Here is a 6522-nt window from a genome sequence, read left to right on the forward strand (position 1 = left end):
GAACGATGGATGGCATTCATTGGCTCCAGCGTTCAGCCGTTCAGCGTCAGTATCAAATCAAGGCGGCAGTGTCAACGTTTTTTTTCTTTCCTTTTTCTCACTTTTGGCAGGTTAAACTAAAATGTCATGTAGTTTCTTTTATTAGTATTTATTTTGTCAGACTGATATATCTGTCTGTATTTAGTACTAGCTGTTTGCCCGTTCTACGTACGGGAATATTGTAGTAAGTTGAAACCTTATATATTCAGAACAGGAGTTGGTTTGCATATTTGGTGTGCATTTTTCCAGATATGCTAGCAAAACTATTTCTGTATAGTAATACAAAGTAACCTTCGCAAATACAATATCTGACAGTTTCAAAGCCAAAACGAATGCTTCGCAATCAAATGTCACCCGATCGTGTTAGTCCATATTTTATATCTAATGATAAAAGGAATTGCTTTATAGATCTATGAGGCATAGCCCTAAGGTAGGCCTGTAATTGAAAGTTACTTTTCACACCGGTAAAAAGTAGTTAAAATACTACCTCAACCTCACTACTGCCACGGCCGCCTTTAACTACAGGCCGCGGCCTTCGAACTGGCAACGTCGAAAGTGGTGTTGTAACAGCTGATTTTTTTGGAAGCAACAAATGGTATTCGTAAATACACAAATACCATTTGTGATTGATTTGGACTATGACAATATTGACTCCGCTTTAAAAATTTACAGATATAGATTTTAATTCATATTGTTTCAACTTTCAATTATGTATGTTTTATTTTCAATATTTTAATAAATTTATGTTCATAAATTAAAAATTAAATCAGTAAAGTGCGAATTAATGAGCTGATGTCACCTGTCTGCCATGTTATCTTATGGGACGTCTGTCACTGAACAACACCACTTGCGATGTTGCCAATTCTACCAGGCCGCGGCCTGTAGTTAAAGGCGGCCGTGCTACTGCACACTTTATTCGGGTTGAAATTTTCATTAACAAAGGTGCTCTTGTCTTTTCCTCCACGAAACACTGAGAAATAAGGACATCAATGCGTTAACAACATACATACACACACAAATGCAGAATTAAATTAGGGGATTTGCTACGCTTTAACCAAAGCAAAATACAAACAAAAAAATTATTTGAAAGTTTTGATAGTGTCATCATTTTGAGTGGAAACCTTTTTTGTAAGCTATTGGTGACGATGTTAAAAAAATGTAAGTTTCCCAGCACTAATACAACACTGATTCACCTTATTTTCCCCGGTTATCAAACTCAAAACAATCGTTGCACTTGCGATTAATTAAGGCACAACGTTTTTAATCTCACTTGGTTTGGATGTGCTAACAAAACTTGATCGGAAATGGATGCGGTATCTGTAAACAACTTTAAATGTAAACATATCAGTGACAGCTAGAAGGGAGAACTAATCCAAACAGCTGATCGTTATTTCATAAAATGTAATAGTAAACATTGGGAGAAAATTTGAAAAAAAAAATCGAACAAAATTGGGTTTTTGATGGTTCGTTATTTTGTTTTCAAAGAAGCAAGGCCATGTTTTTATAGCCAAAGACACTCTCGCCTATCCAGTAATGCAGAAAAATGATTAGAACCTTGACCGGTACTCTAGTTTTCTAGGAGTATGCCGCGTAAAATGACATTTTGGCGTCACAGACGGAATCACAGAATGGACAGACAAACAGACATACAGACAGAAATTGAGATAAGACTCGTTTCGGCTTTCTTAGGCTATGAAACGTAAAAATAACCAAAAACTGCATGATTCTAAATAATGTACAGACAAAACTGTAATTTTATTTATATAGATAGATATTTATAGTATAGTATTTAGATTGATATCATCAGACTGCATGCTGATTAATTTCTCAAATTGCTGCATGTATGACTTTGAAAAATATCTTAAATAAACATCACAAATAGGGTAGGAGTTCACTTTGTACACACGAAAAACTAGGGCCTACCTATAATTTGTTGGTGTATACGAGTATTCAATTACTGTAAAATTTTACTGAAATTACTAGACCCCGCTAGCCTTTAAATAATTGATTAGGCTTTATACAAATAACCATGGCTAAGAGACAGTCGTAAGCTAAAGAAACATATACCTGAAGCTGACGATGGTGTTTTAACACCGAAACATGTCCTGAATAGACATATTTTATCGAGCTGTGACGGGAATTACGTAAGTAATTAAGTCTTAGGCCTACATTATGTCCAACAGCTCAGGGGCTACACACAGGGATTTAAATTAAAGAAACAGTTTTTGATCTTAGTCAGTGACTAAGTTAACCCTATAAGCCTATGAAAAAAATCTTGTAAACATAACATTTTCCCACTGTTTTCACGATAATCTGTCAATGAAATAATTCACGTGAGATTAATTTTTAAAACTTAAAGACAGAGTCTAGATTAAGCATGTCCTTCCTTCACATCAACGAAACTAGGCTTTAGCTCAGTGCTCAGAACACCGGGCCAGTTTTACTCATTGATCCACACTATTAGTCCTCGCCACCCTAAGTTGAGGCAGCCATAGGCCTCACTAGATATACGCCGTGCGGCCTTGGGCTGCCTCAACTTAGGGTGGCGAGGACTTATAGATCTAGACTAAAGGGTCATGGCATTATTAGAGCCATTTGTTATTGGTGGTATTTGAACCCAGGACCTCGGGAACCGAATCCCCGTGTACGAGGTCTACCACTGTACCAGCTCGGTCACTCTTTGTGTCGAGCTTACTGATGACAAACAAAGAATGAATCAGAAACAGATGTAATCGCAATTTTAACAACAAATACCAGGGTTAGGTTGTGCAGAATTGCGCTTTATGTTTGAAGCTAATTGCTAGGCCATCCGTAGCGACGCGAGGGGCGTCTATCCTCGAGTCTTGGATTGAAATTACCTAATTCCCGTTCACTATAAATTACATTTTGTTACGGGATAAAGTGTTGTAGCAAGGTGGTTCGAAGACTAACTCAAGGTTAAGGACCTCAAGGTTATGTAAAAAAGGGACGTGCTATTACTATCAATGCAAGGAAGGAAGCAAGCCCGTTGTGTAAGGTAACTGTAGGAAAAGGTAATTTTCTTTACTGATTTGTCCCCCTTTTCATTAAATTTATTTCTCGAGTTCACTTTCAAAGATCCAGTGGCGCTTACCAACTCTCTTTATGACATTAAAATGTGATCCAACAGCTGATCTTTCAGTTCAATGTTTAACCACAGTCACAATGTAAACTAGATACGAAACAGTTTATGAAAATTGATATTAAATAGGATACATCTTGATAACTGTAACCATAGACTAACCAACCTAATTGAGGTAAATCACCCCTTATGATGTAGATAAAAATTACTACAAATTATGAGTTTTATTAACCTATTAACTATCCTTAATAGACATAACCTTTGAAGGATAAAGGCGCAATTTGCGAACGGGTCCTCTCGTCGACTAATATCTCACTACAGATAAGTGAAAAGAAAAGAATTAAGGGTTAAAAAGGGGATTTAACTTCGATATGTGACTTCATTGTGAAGTGAAGTCCAGAACCCAGAAGATCCAGAACTAATCCCCCAGGATCCGAAGTCGGGATGCACCAGCGTGGAAACTCCTGATAACACGTAAGGGGTTCTTGAGCCGCCAGTAAATTAACGTAAGTAAACTTTTTGTTACAAAAACCCTTGAATTAGAAAGATTGTATATTTTCAATTAATTTCTTTGCAGTATGGTTACTTTTGTAAACTGGTCCAAGCTGTCCTTATCATTAGGCTAAAATGATCCTGACCAATAAACAACTGATCTTAGTCAATAACAAACATCACACTCATACTTAAATTTAATCCTAGCCATTTTCCTTCAAGTAATTTAACATAAAGTCTTATTGTGATTATAATTTAAATGATTTTGGATGTATTCTTACTTATTTTTAACACATACCACAGAAAAATTAAAATTGAAATTGAAAAATTCATTATTTTAAGCAAAGTTAGACAGAATAGGGAGAAGCTGAAATTGTACAATTTTACAAGTAATTTTTTGTTATTGAGGAATCATTTAGATCAACTGAAATATAGATTTAGAATATCAAAATATAAGTATATGTATCTATCGTTAGTATCGTTGTTAGTCCTGTTTTGATACTTTTAATCTAAATGATTGTACCAAATATTGTTATGATTCTAGTGAATCGCGACTTCTAAACACGGATAAAGATTAACTATAGATAATGAAACCCTTATTTCTTATTCTAAGAATAAGTATACCCTATGCTACAAGGAAAGTGTATTTCTCTGTACACTTCATCGTCACTCAGAATTTCTTTCAACGCCAGGCCTATTTTTATTACAGAATCACATAAGAAAATAACGGTAACTTTAGATGAGGCATAACTGTAAAAAGGCTAGGTGATTGGAAGTTATCTTAAGTATTTGTAAAAAAGTAATTGTTAATAAGTATTTGTTTAAACATTAACGTTGGTGTTATTAGAAAAAGGTTCAAATTATAATTGAAAATGGATTATAATTATTTATTTCCAGAATAGAATTGCCTTACACATCTGCAGGAAACCTAAAATTAATAAAAATATGAGTAACCAGTTGCAAGTGGAAGACGGTAAGAGGAATGGGAAGGTTTTTGGAAACTTCAATTTTCCCTCCTTTTAATTCAGATGAATTCCGTTCATCCTCCTCAGCAAATTGCTAGTTTTAAATAGGATACAACATGCAAGTGTGTTCATTTTTCAGTAGACTTTGGATTAAGTGGATAAGAGTTTTGCGTGATCAAAATTCCATCATGGCCGTTATTTTCCAAGTATTCAAATCTGAAAATGGAATTATGGAGGAAAATTGTTATAGCAAAATTTTAATTACTCTCAATCGTGGGTATATTTATATTTAATGTAAATATGTCCACGTTTGAGAGTAATCATTTAATTATTCTCAAGTTATGTATCTAAAGCTCAAACTATCTGAAAAAATACTAGGAAATGGGCATTTGGGAATACATAAATGTAAAAGCGAAAGAGTAAAATGTTTAATACCTGGATGTAATTTCACAACTTATAGTTACGTTTTCGCTGTCTCCGCCAATAAAGAAGGTAAAAAATAAGCACTAGGAAACATAAAATGGTATTAACTAAGCCTGCTGAAATAGGGAGAAAATTCCGGACTCGGATTTGTGTGTAGTAAACTGTATGGGGGTGAAAGGTGTAAGGGGGGAGGGGGGCATGTTGTGGGGGGAGGGGGGCATGTTGTGGGGGGAGGGGGTGGGTCTGTAGGGAACAGAAAGTTATCGGCAACATTCTCGTTATCTGTCTATTGTCCGCTTTTCAGTTGAACCGTCGTCAAGAATGGTCATTGGAACGGGAAATGAAATTAAACTTTTCTTGGGTAACATTATAAATCGCCTCAACTAACCCATAGAGAATAGCGTTATAAAACTAGCTTATGTGTAATATGTTTTTGTGGACAATAATAAAATTGTTAGTGACATTTGAAACTAGATCTTTCCCAAGTAATATTGCAATATGATTCATCATATCTAGTCCAATCTTAATACCGTTATGAAACTAGCCTTTGTGAAATATTTATATTAGAAAAGAATAGAAAAAAAAGAATTTTCAGTAAAATTTGAAACGAGATTAATTTTTTCTTAGATAAAATTACAATATGATTCACCATAACTAATCCGATGTTAGAGAATACAGCTATGAAACTAGCTTTTGTGAAATATTCAATATTTCCGCTGACAAGAAAAGAATTGTCAGTAAAAATTGAAACGAGATTACATTTTTCCTAGGTAACATTACAATATGAATCACCATAACTAATTCAATGTTAAATAATATATACAGAGTGTTTCACGAGAGGTGTCTCAAATTGATTACGGAAAAACGGCTTAACGAACAATGATGAAATATAATTTTTTCCCGCTAAATCAACCCCAAGGAATAACGTAAAAATATGTTTAACTTTTTCCCAATACAGAGTATGCCAAAAATTGAGGGTCACTAGTTCGAATCTCGGAATTTTCAAAGTAAACATATGTCATGTTATACATCATTTTAAAGGTATTTGATAGAAAAACATTTTTGCGAAAACAGAAATTAATTATCTTTTTCCGTTTCAAAATAACGGAATTTTTTTTAAATCTATATTTTTTTAATACTCTGTGTTTCCTACACCAATGCATTTAGCCCTTCTCCGGTTGAATTTTCTTACTTGTAATTAAATTAGCTTTACTTTGATATGCTACAAGCAACGGTTATTTGAAATGATAAAAAAAACATTTTTGAAAATTTGCGAATGCTCATTAAAAAAAAAAAAAATTAAATAGCAACATATGTCAAGTGGCACATCATTTTATAGGTTTTTTTATTCCTAACAACTTTGTAATATACACTTACTTTGTATCTCTTTTAGGTTTTGCGTAAATAACAAAAAACCTAATTTTCCTATATCAAATGCATGTTATTTGGGTTTGACGTGGTTTAACACTTGACTTAATGAAATGGGGCCTTTAGTGTTAAACC

The sequence above is a fragment of the Macrosteles quadrilineatus genome, unplaced genomic scaffold, assembly GCF_028750875.1.
Source record: "Macrosteles quadrilineatus isolate MER2022 unplaced genomic scaffold, UCM_ALF_1.0 Scaffold_5__1_contigs__length_97177068, whole genome shotgun sequence".
NCBI lineage: Eukaryota > Metazoa > Arthropoda > Insecta > Hemiptera > Cicadellidae > Macrosteles > Macrosteles quadrilineatus.